This window comes from Solanum stenotomum, chromosome 7, assembly GCF_019186545.1.
Source record: "Solanum stenotomum isolate F172 chromosome 7, ASM1918654v1, whole genome shotgun sequence".
Classification (NCBI taxonomy): Eukaryota; Viridiplantae; Streptophyta; class Magnoliopsida; order Solanales; family Solanaceae; genus Solanum; species Solanum stenotomum.
In genome coordinates, this window is record NC_064288.1 from 2,766,119 (window position 1) to 2,780,810 (window position 14,692).

At 31.3% G+C, this 14,692-nt stretch overlaps 1 pseudogene; it reads left to right on the forward strand.

Annotated features, from left to right (window-relative positions):
* Positions 1–12,185: 12,185 nt before the first annotated feature.
* LOC125871052 (probable inorganic phosphate transporter 1-7) lies at positions 12,186–14,524 on the forward strand (annotated as a pseudogene).
* Positions 14,525–14,692: the final 168 nt, after the last annotated feature.

The window sequence follows — 14,692 nt, forward strand, 5'->3', positions numbered from 1 at the left end:
ACAGAGCAGCGCTCCCAACTGATGGCCGGAGCGGCCATGAAGGACCAGTTCCCGTCCCAAGTCACACCGCTATATATATATATATATATATATATCTCAAAAAAAATAACAACGGGGAAGATGTGCCACTCTAATCCAAATGAATGAAACGTAAACGATTCATGTGTAAAGATAATGTATTCAATACCACTCATTCACAATAGTCATTTTCAACCCTCCTTCCGTCATATTTCTCTTGTTTACGCATTTCACTTCAATTTACAAGAATTAGCTCAAACTTCTTTAACAATCATTTTTCGAGTCCACAAAGAGAGCAAAATTCCATCTTATACACATAGGATTCACTTCAAGTCAATAAAATACTCACAACACGAACCGAATCAAGAAACCTAAATAGTTGCTCCCTTCTCTGTCACTAGGGAGACATGAATGGCAAAGTAAAGCCTTCCATGGCTTCTTTGTCCTCTCCCCAACCCTTGGCTGTGAGAGAGCCGAACCCTAATTCTAATTCTCAAGATTCTTATGCAGCACTACTGAACCCAATACAACAAACATTGGAGCCTACCGTTAATTCATGATGGAGGAGACAAAGTGATATGCAGTGGAGGAAGGCTTACACCAAGCTCTTCTAATAAAGTTTTCACATAAACAAATTGATATACAAGAATTGAGAAAGCTATTGCCTACAAAACTAGGAAGTCAAGGTTGTGCCTTGTCAGATGGCTCGCACTTCGACATATATTGCTTAGTTTTGATAGGTATGATGATTACATTTTAGGTGCGGCTAAATCTATCAACTACCTATTACACAATGGTACACAACACCAATTCGGAGTCTTTCCATGGAGAGTTGGTCTCAATCCTAGATAAGAAACCTCAAAAGCTTTTGTTTGAATATCTTTCCAAATTTACCGCCAAACTTAATTGCAAAACAGTTGTTACTGTCCATTATGTCGGCAGTGGGTAAGCCAGTTGCTATTGATAAAGCCACCCAAGAGAAGTCGAGGCCTAGCACAACAAGGGTTAAAGTCAAAATGGATTTATTGGCTAAGCTTCCACAACGAATGAAACTTCAATATGTCGATGAGAAATTTGGAAAAATTATGGATCACTTTCAAAAGTTGGTGTATGATAATTGCCATGTTATTGTACCTTTTGTAAGCACCAAGGCCATGACGAAAGCGAATTTAGATTGCTATTGATAAAGAATGCAACAAAAACTCCAGAAAAAGTATTGACACATGGAACTTATATTGAAAAATATCAAGGTGATGCGAGGGAGATATTAGATGCAAAGCGAGTTGGTGGTAATGAAATCATACAAGTTGGTAATAATGATCATCAAGCTAATAATTTGGTGCAAAAAAATCCTCAACAACAACTAGATGGTGTGATTAGGGATGTCTCACAATCTGATTGTGTTGTAGCTTTAGCTGTGTTAGTACCAGTAGCTAAAGCTGCAAGGGTTGGTAATGAAAAACTTGAAGCTACATGTCATTCACAAGCTGAAAAGTTTGTTGGCGAAAATAACGTTTCTAGTCCTAACCAACAAAGGAATTCTTTGCCACAAATAAATGTTGGAAACAGAGCTGTTAATAGGGATGATGATGAGCGTGATTTGGTGGTCCAAGTGAGTGAAAAATTTGTGCAGCAATTCTAATTTAAATGTTGTAGATCCTACATGTGTTGGGGATGTGCAAAACACAAGCTTACTGAAGATGCAAATTGTGTATCAAAATCTGGGAATGCACAGGTTCAATAAATAGGTGATGGTCAAAGGGATCAGTTGGCTACGGTTGCTGCGAAGCCAGGTGAAAGTGTAGGCGAAGAGCACACTAGTTCGACTGATGCTACGTAATTAATCAAGCTTTAATTACAGCACTATTTATCAAAAATTCTGGGCAACAAGTGCATCAATCTAACAATGTGACTGAAGGGAAATTAGTACATCATTCAAATTGAACTGTGGTGACAAAGAAGAGTCTCCAGGTGTTAGAATTGGTTCACCAATTCGTAACACAATGCAGCAAATTGTAGCCAGTCAAGCTACAAACTCAAGTGCTCGAGCAATTGTTCCAAAGGAGGTTCCGTGTCTCAAGAAGTAATTAACACTTTAAATGAAAATCAGTTTGCTACTATGGTTAATCAGTGAACAATCTACCACTTGTCAGTTTAAATGCCTTAGTACAAGAGATTCCTTCCCTATCATTGGAATTGTTGGGTGAGCATCATGGGTATTCGAGGCAGCAGCCAATGTCTACAAGGAATGACCAAAATGTTGAGAAAGGTAAGATCTCAATTTCTCCAACTAACTCTAACCTGTTTGGCCATAGATTTCCCAAGTAAAATTTGGGAAGAAAATTGACAAAGTGTTTGTCCATACAATTTGCCATTATTTGGCAAACTTTTTGGCAAATAACCCCAAATTTCCAAATACTAGAAAAAACTAGTATTTGGGTCAAATCTCATTATTTGGGAGCTTTAAAATATTCAAATTCTAAACCAAACTTTTATCTTTTTCAAAAACACCCGCTATGGTAGTTGTTTGCGATGTATTGTATAATTTTTTTCTTGAACACCAAAGCGACGATGACATATTAGTGAATATGAAAGTGATGATGTATTGATGAAAATGACGAACAATCGGCTCAAAGTAACAAAGTCATGTGCTTCGTTTACTTAACCATGTATGGAATAATCTTGTTGCACTCACTCCGAACTACCACATTACTCCAGTGTCATGGACACTACTTGTTATTTGCTGCAACGAAGATCCAATTGACTTGTTGCGGAAGTCATGAATCTTATTACGTCGATGCTTCTATCTTGATGTGTAATACAAACATATGGTTGGTTTTGATTGTTTTTAAAATTTATGGGTATAGATCATATTTCTTTAAAAATTGAAATATATTTCCCAAATACTATGGCCAAACACATATTTAAATTTCACCCAAATAATATTTGCTAAAAATATTTGGAAATCTATGGTCGAACGCTAGTTAAAAATGAAATGGTTATTTCTAATAAGGAACAACAAGGTGTGACAGGTGCTTTGAGATGGGCAGATATAGTGGATGAAGAGGAAGAGAGGGTCACTTCTCTTCCTATGCACAACAAATAGAGCCCTGCAACTCCTATTTTTGTTCCTAGAAGTGTCAAATCAGTAATGCATGGGCAAGGGTTTGCCATCAACTGATGTTGCTGCAATTTTAGGGGATCATTTGATGAGTTTCGATGTTGAAAGCACCTACCATGCGATTAGCAAAATGGAATCACATAACCGTGTCAACAAGATTCAAAAAAACGAAGAAAAAGTGATGAACTGTAGGAGTTATTGGACAGGTTTGAAGAAGAAGAGAAGATAAGATTCTCCAAGTTACTTTAGAAGAGCAATCTATCCTTTTTAGTTCATCCACGAGGCGGAGGAGGAAGAGGAGATTTGAAGGAGAAGAAATATGTATTGGTTGGACTTTGGAATCGCTGGAAAAGTCTGGTTGGTCGCCCGAAGAGTCTAGTCGAAAACCCTAAAATTACCTTTTAACTTTTAAAATCATAAATTGGTCACCTTTTTAAAGAAAACACAAAAGGCGACGCCTTTCTTACCTCTCACCTTTCTCGCCATTGTCGACATGGCGTCGCTTTTTGAAGATTGTCTCGCCACAAAAGCGATGAAGGGTCGCCTCGTCTCACCTTTCGCCATTGCCGACGAGGCAATCGCCTTCCACAAAATTAAAGATATACAAAGCTATTACGTAAGTATCAAATGCAATGTTAAGAGAACTAATCAGTGATATGGCATTAATTATAAGAGAGACAAAACCAAGCCGCTTCAACAGCACCACAATATGAACGCCTTAGAGTAATATGTGAATAGAGAGGAGAGCAAAAGGGAAGGAACTTTCGGTGTTTAGACTTATTGTAGAGATGAGGAGGAGAGATCCAGAGATTTATCATTTCATTTTGGAGAGAAAGAGTGTTTGATCAGTCCTTGCCAAGTAGAGAGGGGAGGAGCTGTTTATTTAGCATACAAGTAGTAACCAATCAAGAAGAGAAAAATGCAAAAATAATTCACAACACTAATATAGGAAAGCCTTTTCTTCGACAACCAAATCAGATTTTCCAAAATATAAGACCAAGTACAAAGGGGCTGCTGAGTAAACTCAGGCCGGAATTCATTGTAAGAATAAAGAAAAACTTCCACAAGTTTGAACTTACCCTTAGAGTCAATTCATCAAGATATCCATGGAGGAAACAAATAAGAGATTATGAATTAACTGAGCATAAAATCATTCGATCTTTACCAAAAATACCAAAGTTAGAGGTTGTCAAAGTTAAATGAAGCAGAAGAGAAGGAAAGCAAATTGATCTTGGCAAACTTTTCATAAATCCAAGAGTACTAAAGTAGTTCCAGTCTAAATAAAGAGAGGAAATCAGTTAACAATGGAAAAGGAGGCAATTATTCAAATGTGCCAACATCAAAGTTTACCTTGAACAATTACTAAACCCGAGGCTGTCTCAAGTCACCATATCTATCATGAATCAAGCTTTAAGAAATGAAAGAAGGAGATTGCTACAATTACCACATAGGTATACTGCCATGAGATCACATGAAGAGGGAAAGTATCACTTGATTTGGGGATTGTAATTGATCATGTCATGACAGAGTAATCAAAATCACAGGGCTGGATTCATAATTAATACGATGCAAAATCAATTTATCGCATAATACTGAACAAGCTACAACAAAGAATAATAAGAATTAAGGATTAATTGAAAGCAAATTCCTGCAATTGTTTTCAGAAATTCTAATAAAGAATGGATGGAGAAGATATTGGAAAGACAATACCCGAATCAATTTGTAAGAAACTATCATCGGCAGTGCTCTTGTCTTCAAAGTGGTTCGCCGGTGGAGCGGCAGCTGAGCGGCGAGAGGAAGAGCGGTGTAGGTGGCGAGGTGTGGTGTAGGCGGTGAGAGGCTGAGGTGCGGTGATATTGTGAGAAATTGGAATTGATTTAGGGATTTGGATATATATATATATATAAAAAAAAACCCTAGGCCCACCTACACACCAGAATTTCTTTTTAATTTATTTATTTCCAATACAAACCTTCCTTTTCATGAAAAATTGTAATTTATATAAAAAGTTGTGACTTTTAGGAAGAGTTGTGACTTTTATATCAAAAGTAACTTTTATAATTTTTATGAAAAGTTATGACTTTTAGGAAGAGTTGCGACTTTTATATCAAAATGTAACTTTTATGAAATGTTATAACTTTTATGAAGAGTTGCGACCTTTTCGATAAGACACAATAAACATTTATTTACACTATCCTTTGTTGTCTATAAATAGGGGGATTTCCTGCCACAATTATTTGTAGGTGTTTTTCCGTTGTAGAGTAGTCGAATTCAAATACATTATTTGGTGACATTTTTTTTACTATGTTAACAATTTCAGTAAAAATGATTGAAAATTGATCTTCTCTCTTGTCTCTTTCTACAGGTTTCTTCGTATAAACAAAGAATATTGATTTTGATTGCAACGCGACATTACTACTCTTGCACCTCTCATTCCACAATTCATAACGATGTTGAAATGGTTGAATTCATTACATTTGGTTCTTTAGTAAACAAAACTTTTATTTCTGTCATTATTATTTGTAGGTTTTTTTTGCTACAGGGGAGTCGAATTCAAATACATAATTAAACTTCTTATGAAGTGTGTTTCATTCCTCAAAGATTTCTTCCTCGTATTTCATGAAGCTTAATCTTTTACTATAAGTCATAGTGATTCATGTATCTATTACAATTTTTATTTGCTATTTTGGTGACTTTTTTTTAATTTTGTTAAAAATTTCAGTGAGGATGATTGAAAAATTATTTTTTCTTTTGTCCCTTTCTGTAGGTTATTTCATATACTTTTGAAAATTTCTTGTGGGTTGTGCTATATTGGACACAACAACAAATACGTGATAACTAATATGGAACCAATGATAAAGTTTGTGAAAAGAACCAAATAGATTGCTCTCTTGCTTGCCACAGTTAATATATTATTTTGACTATTTTTTCTTAGGTACAAACAATTTGTATGTCATTGCACTCTTCCTATAATATTAGTATAAACACAATTAGTCCACTTCTTTTGTCGCAAGTTAAGTAATTTTTCATATTTCTTCGTCTCTCCTTTTTGGGCATAATAAGATATCAAGTTTTCTTGAAATAAACAAATGTCAAGAATACACTATAACAAAAATAACTTTATCGCCAATAAATATACACATTAACGAAGAGCGCTAGAGCCTATACCGACATTCATTAATTGTCATTAGACTCAATGTTGCTATAAACTTTAGGGACATTTATAGAGAGTACCAATTGCCTCTGAAAATACATATTTAAAAGCAATTAAGGTATTAATTGCGTTAAAGATCATTTTTACTGTAGTGATAACTCTTTATTTTGATAAACTTTTTTGAATTCTTTTAATAAAGAAGTAAGAACTCTTTGTTTTGGATTATTTCAATTAAATTTGTCAACTGTAAACTTGGATACAGTTCGATAGACTATCTTTTTGAAAAATATGTTAAGCAATATGCCTTTTTCTTCTTGATTACTAGGAAAGTAAGGTTGTCTTTATTATTATTTGTGGATATTTGTGAGTTCAAGTGCTTACAAAATTATGTTGTGAGATTTTAATATGTTATGTGTCAAAATTTTGATTTAGAATATCCAGTTGTGAACAGTTCCATTCAAACCAAATAAGCTAGGGCCGGTGATATGAAATATAAGCAATAGTAATGACTACTCTGAGACAATGAGGAAAAACATTCATGATATTAATAATTTTACGGTCATTTTTAACATATACATGATATGTCATACTATAATAAAAACAGATTGACGGAGGTTCACAGGAAAGGAGCTAAAGGTCTTCCATTTGAGTTTAGTTAATTATGTTCTTGTATGGACGTGATGTTCCACTTTACTTGGGAGTGTTGTTGTTCGAGGCTTTTTGGTCTCTTCATTAACATCTAATGTTGTTCTTTATAACTTTTTGGAATTTAGCAAATTTCATTACTTCTGACTAGGGGTGTTCATGGTTTGGATAAAAACCGATCCAAACCGAAAAACCAAACCAAACCGATTTAATTTGGGTTTTGGTTTGGTTTGGTTTTAGATTGTTAAGAACCGATAGTATTTGGTTTGGTTGTGGTTTTGTTCAAAAAAAATCGAAGAAATAACCGAACCGAACCAACAAGTTATATACATAAATTTTATTATTATACATACATAATATATTATATTCATAAACAATTTTAAAGATTTTATATATGTTTCATCAAAATTTATTTATAATTTACTTATGAAAGAAAAAATGTCCAATGTGAGAACATTTTTCTTATTGGTTTCATGTATATGAGTGTCTATGGAAATTCTTTGTGGGACTGAAAATGTCATTGTCTCTTCCTTCTATGCCAAAATAGTGAATTTTGAAGTTTTATTCAGTAAATTCAATGTTCGAACGTTTTGTAATGACAGTCATTCTAACTATTTTTTTGTTTTAATGGATTGTTGTCACTTTTTTCATGTTTTGAATGAATTGTTTCTTTTATTTTTATGTATGGTTAATAACCGAATAACCGAACCAAACCAAACCAAAACCGAAAACAACCAAACCGATAAATGTATATTATATTTGGTTTGGTTTGGTTTGGTTTTGATAATTTTAAAACCGATTAAGTTGGTTTGGTTTTGGTTTTGACCAATAACCGACCCAAACCAAACCGTGAACACCCCTACTTCTGACCAACTATTTCTATGGAAATTTTCTTAGACTTCTTTTTTTATAGTTAAAATCTCTCTATGACTCCTAATTTTTCTATAACAAAAACAAAAATTAAAAAACATAGCATTTACGCTTTGCCTTAACATAAAATGTTCTTGACAATGTAGTGCATGTATCGAAAATATGAATATTATCGAAACATTATATTTAAGCTTAGTAAAATAGTTCAAGTAATTTACCTAGTTATATTATATTATAAATAAATGACTGATCGAAATTTGTGATATGGATGAGTTTCAATTGAAATTGAGATTTAAAGTTGGGTCACATTGATCCATTAGACTCCAAAAAATTAAATAGATTCATACCTAATTAATAAAATACTATACATATTAATAAAAAGTAAATAAAATTATTATGATAAACTTTATTAATAAATTATAATTTTTTATATAAAAGAAATACATATCTCATTAAACTATATATTACACATATATACTAAATAGATATGTAAAATTAAAAGTATAAAATTATTATTTCAAATTTAACAACAGATAAAATAAACAAATTTGTGAAAATATGAATACTAAAATATATAATTAATTAAATAAAAATTATACAATAATTTATCTTAATAGAGAAAATTAGTTTAAAAACCATTTATTTAATCAAATAAAAATCTGAATGCGTTCCCTATCTTTATATCGTTCCCAATAATTTATAGATTTATTTTAGGATAACGTACCCTATGTAGTAACTATGATACAATTCTTCAATTTATAGGTTATGGTTTCCCTAAAAGCCAAAAAAAAGAAAAAGAAAAAAAAAGAGAGCCCTACATATTAGAAATTCTATTTCTAAACATCTATCTATATATAATAGGAGAAGAAAAAATTGACACATGTCAGTGCCACAAATTTTTAAAATTTTTAAATAATTATTAATTAATAATTAAATATTGTAAATTCAAAATTTGAAATAAAAGTAAACACATGTCATCAAGTTACCCAAATAATGAAAACTGTCAACATTAAAAAAGTTTTTCTGTTTTTAAAATCAAAATATAAAGCCGTTGCAGTTTTTATGTTTTTTTAATAGTCAATTAATTTTTTATATTTTTTTTTTAAAAAATAGTGTTGCAAAACTTTCAAACAATGAATTTCAATTCTACTCAAACTCAATATACAAGGCAGTTTAAATTGAAAAATGAGGATAAGTTTTTCTGTTTTCAAAATAGTCAATTAAATTGACTATTAAAAAATATAACCGTACCATTTTTAAAAAAAAAGTAACTTCCCACATTTAAACTATAACTATAAAAATTCTTTAAATTGACATTAACCCACTCTCTCTATTATGAACATCTAAAGGAAAAAAAGCTCTTGATCAAAACAGTTTGTTTTTACAATCGTCAAATTTGTTTTTTTTTTCTTCTTATTTTGACAATCGTCAAATTCGTTCTTTTTTCTTCTTAGCGGTGGAGGAATTGAAAAACAATCAAAGCATTTTGTAGCCGAGATATAGATCCAACGATACTTTCTTTGAATTTTAAATAGTAAATTCAAATCGAATTTAAGAATTTAAGAATTTAAAGTTTACTGCACATCAGTGCTTCATGTTGGAGTCCTAAAAACGTGTAACATTAATCAATGCAGGTTTATAACTTTTTTTTCTTTCTTTTATTTGATTTTTGTAAGATTTTTACATTAATTATTTAAACTACAAAATAAATATATAATATATACACATAATTTATAATAGATACACATACGGTTACAATTTTTTTGCATACAAATAAATTTTTAAACTTTTAAAATAGAAAATTAGGAAAAAAAAATTTACGCAATAATCTGGAAAAATTATGAAAACGTACTAATTGAAAGTAATATTAATTTTTAAATATAAAACATGCCTAAATTTGTACCACACTTTACTATTTAATATTTATAGTTATTTTCATTTGAATTTTTCTTTTTTCTTGAAATAATTCATAACTCAAAGTATTTTAATTTGTAAATGATAAATTCAAAAAAAAAAAAATGAACAACTAAACAAATTAAAATTAAAATTATAATAGTACACACTCTAAAACAACTATACCGCAAAAAATAAATAAAGTCACGTTTCTTTTTTTTACCCGATTTTATAGCAAATTAACAATTACAAGGTCAATTTTATCTCCTACAGGTGTTAAATTGATTTGTTTACCTTTAAATTAAGATAGATTTTTTAGTTTTACTGTCGTTACTTATTTTTATTAGTGAGGTAAGTCTAAAATTTGTCTAATTGCATTTATTTTTTTGAATATTGTTATATGTAGAAGGACAAGACAGTGATGAATCCCTGTAATTAAGGTTACTGATCAAGAAAAAATTATATGCCCATTTATTGAAAAACGTCACTATATGAGAAATTGCATTGAGCATATAACAAATTAATGTTGTTTACTTGGTTATATGTGGTTTCAATGAATATTATGTATGTTTCTAAATATCTAAACTAAACACAATTCCAATTAGATTTACCAAAATAATATTTTCTTATAGTGATTATGGACTACTGATTAAGAGTATGTTTTTTATATTTAATATGCAATATCTATATTTTTTGAAAATTATTTTATTCTATGTCAAAATATACTTTTAATGGTTAGCTTTAGTTAATTTTCTAAAGTACTTCCAAAATAGATTGTGGTATCAACTTATTTTTGCAAAAGTTCATGATGCATTCATATATCAATAGACTTTTCAGCAAAAAGACACTTACAAATTACAATATATAATGTATGTTGATTATGTATTTTTTATGAGCAAAAAGATTACGAATATAAAAAAATTAAAATTATTTTATGCTTTTATGTGACTTATCTTTTTTAAAGTAGCATTGCTCATAATGAATTAATATTTAGTTTTTTTTTACATGCAGATACGTAGTCATGTGAAAATTATTTTTAAAACTTATTTCAAATGGGTAAAAATAAATAAAACATGAAAAATAAAATTTTAAAAATTATTCAATAATTTCACATTTAATCAGATGTAAACTTCTCCCATAGGTGAAAAATAAAATTAAAAAACTTCAAATTCTTTATTAAATATAAAATATAAATATAAAAATTGACTATGTATGTATGTTTGTATATAAATATATATTAAAATTAAATTATTAGTTTAAATAATGAAATATATTTTAAATCTAAAATCTAAAAATCTTTTTAAATGATAAGTATACTTTTAAGTTTACACAAAAGGGGAGAAGAACAAAATTTTATTAACTAACTAATTATAAATATGTCGCTAAAATAACTACAACAATCTTTTTTAAAGGAGAAGAATACTTATGCACGGTGGAGTCATTTAAAACATAATTCATATTAAATTAAAAAATATAACTAAAAATATTTTAAATCTGAACTTTTTTAAAAATAATCGGAAAATCTTTTTAAATCTGAAAATATTTTAATTTTAAAGCCAAAAACAAAGAAAAAAAAAAGATAACTGTACCATTTTTTTAAAAAAAATAAAGTAGTTCCCACGTTTTAAAAATACATATATAACTACACTGGCTGCTAAAATTTAGGAACTACCAATTATGTTTGTATTTACATAAATCTAAACACAAATCAATTTAGCCTATTTTTCTGTATTTCTGTAAATATATTTCCACAAAATATTTGATAGATAACTATTACATATACAAATAATGATGCTATAATTTAGGATTGTGTAGCGAGAGAAACAAGGACATATTGTTATTTTGTTTCTACTAATTATATAAAACATTATCAAAATTGTTTAAATAATTAATTTGAAATATGAATTTGAATTTTAAAAAATAAGTAACTAATCTTATCCTGTAAAACACCTTCTTTTTAGTGGCTAAATAGTAGTTTTTTGCTCTTCCCTTTTCTTTTCTTTTTTTCTATATTTATATTTATCTAAATTAATATTATAATCAGTAAGTTTTTGAATTTAAAAACAATAACAATTGTTTGTTGTTGTTTAAAATTTATTTATCCATATATATGGTAAAAGTCATTAGAGAATTAGAAATACAAATGCAAGTTTTGATGCTTTTCATATTTGGTACAATATCAAAAATCGAAGTTGAAAAAATAAATGTAAAATTTTAATGCTCTTTACTTTGTAGTTTGTAGCATTGGAAAATAGGAACTTTTATGTAATCTAAATTCTTTTTAATTCGGTACTCTTTCACTTTGTAGTTAATAGATTGTAGTTTAACAATTTATCTACATTATCTGCTTTAACAATTTGTAATTTTTTTAAAAAAATTAAAATATATAATACAATTTTCAATATCAACAACCTGAAAACTTACTGCCCTTCCTCTGCATCTTTATTTTAACATTGTTCTTGTTTTTAAATTTGTGTTGTGAAAATGGCTGGGAGTATAAAGGTTTTGAATGCGCTTGATTCCGCAAAAACACAATCAGGGGCAGAGCTACGGTAACGGAAGGGGTTCAGCCGAACCCATTAGGCTTTTCCGTAGACCTGTATTAAAATATGAAGTACAATGCATATATATATATTTCATGTGAACTCATAAATACACTGAAGCGTTTGGCCTAGTGGTTGCTGTGCACCCAGTGAGATTGTTCACCCCGCAGAATGTGGGTTCAAATCTCAGGTAAGCACACAATTTTTTTGGATTAATTTTTAAACGTGTGTTTATATAAAAAGAATAATTAAAAAAATAGAATATTGGTAAAGAAATAGTATTTGTGTCGTAATTATTTTTTTAAAAAAAAATAAGAAAACGGTAAGAATTAATTAAAAACGTAGGTGGATTTATGTAAAAAAAATTAAAAAAACAAAAAATTGTTAAATGAAAAAAAAGAAAAGGAAACTACAATATCTGACTTTTGATTCTACTCACATTCAAAAAGTTTAACTCAATTTTTTTTTTTACAAAAGTTAGGGTTCTAACTTTTATTGTTGATCTAATTGTTGTTATCCAACATCTAGCATCTGGTGTATACTCTTTAACTCTCCCTTTTCATTTTTGTCCTCATTTGTTTTCATTTTTTTTTCCTTATTTGTTTTTAGTGAATTAAATACTTGTATTTGTTCATATTATTACTTTAGGTTAAGATGTTGTTTCTTTTTAAAAATTTAGAATCCACTTGCATGAAATCTTGACACCGCCTCTGAACACAATGGTATCACTTCAAAGCAATCATAATAGCTGGTATGGATTCCCATTTTTTACTGATGCCTATGATCTCTTCTGCACATCTCTAGTCACTAAGTTGCTTGGACGTATTTACTACTATGTCGATGGCTCTTCAAAGCCTGGTTCACACTACCTCCTAATGTTTCCGCTGCTATCAATGGTGTCGCCTTCTGTGGTATCATTGCGGGACAACTTTTCTTTGAATGGATTGGTGACAAAATAGGAAGGAAGAAAGTCTATGGCATAACCCTTATGATTATGTCTATCTGTTCCACTGCTTCTGGCCTTTCTTTTGGTAGGGATCCTAAGACCGTCATGGCCACCCTCTGCTTCTTTCGCTTCTGGCTTGGTTTTGGAATTGGTGGCGATTACCCCCTTTCTGCTACTATTATGTCTGAATATGCCAACAAAAACACTAGGGGTGCCTTCATTGCTGCTGTTATCGCTATCCAAGGATTTGGTATCCTCGGAGGTGGTATCTTTGCCATCATTATCTCTGCTGTATTCCAGGCTTGTTTCAAGGCGCCGACCTATCAAGTGGATCCCCTTGGCTCAACCGTTCCTCAAGCAGATTATGCGTGGAGGATCATATTGATGGCTGGGTCACTTCCTGCTCTTCTCACTTACTATTGGAGGATGAAGATGCCTGAAACGGCTCGTTACACAGCTCTTGTAGCCAAGAATGTGAAGCAGGCCACTGCAGATATGGAAAAGGTTATGCAGGTTGACATTGGTACAGACCAAAAAGAGCCTGCTGTAAAGTCCGGCAATGAATTTTGTTTGTGCACGAAAAAATTTCTTAGGCGACATGGACTTCACTTGCTTGGCACAGCCAGCACATGGTTTCTTCTTGATATTGCATACTACAGCCAAAACTTGTTCCAAAAGGATATCTTCAGTGCCATTGGATGGATTCCTGCTGCCAAGACTATGAATGCAATTGAAGAGGTTCAAAAAATTGCAGGAGCCCAAACTCTTATCGCTCTCTGCAGTACCATGCCTGGATACTGGTTCACAGTATTCCTCATTGACAGGATTGGCAGGTTTACCATTCAATTGATTGGTTTCACAATGATGAGTGTTCATGTTTGCTCTAGCCATTCCTTACCACCACTGGACTCTCCCTGGCCACCTTATCGGGTTTGTGGTCCTCTATTCACTCACCTTCTTCTTTGCCAACTTTGGACCCAACGCCACTACATTTGTCGTGCCTGCTGAGATTTTCCCTGCTAGATTGCGGTCGACTTGCCATGGAATACCAGCTGCATGTGGAAAGTTAGGGGCAATGGTGGGTGCATTTAGATTCCTGTGTTTGGCTCAACCACAAGACCAAGGCTGATGCAGGGTATCCCGCTGGAATTGGGGTGAGGAATTCACTCATTGTCCTTGGCGTAGTCAACCTTTTCGGATTATTTTTCACTTTCTTGGTTACAGAATCGAAGGGCAAGTCACTTAAAGAGATGTCAAGGGAAAACGAAGACTCAACTGAGGAAGGAGCAGAAGTGGAGAATCATTCATCCGATAACAGGACAGTTCCTGTGTAAAAGCAGTTACTAGTTTCCATTTTATCCTTCTTATGTTCTGCAAAGGTTCTATGAAGCTATTAGTGTAGACATTCTGTGTAATTGCAGCAACTAGAGTTCCATATGTTTAATGTTTTGTGTCATCTATTGGATGCAGTATGTAAAAACTCTTCTCTTATTAACCTTTCT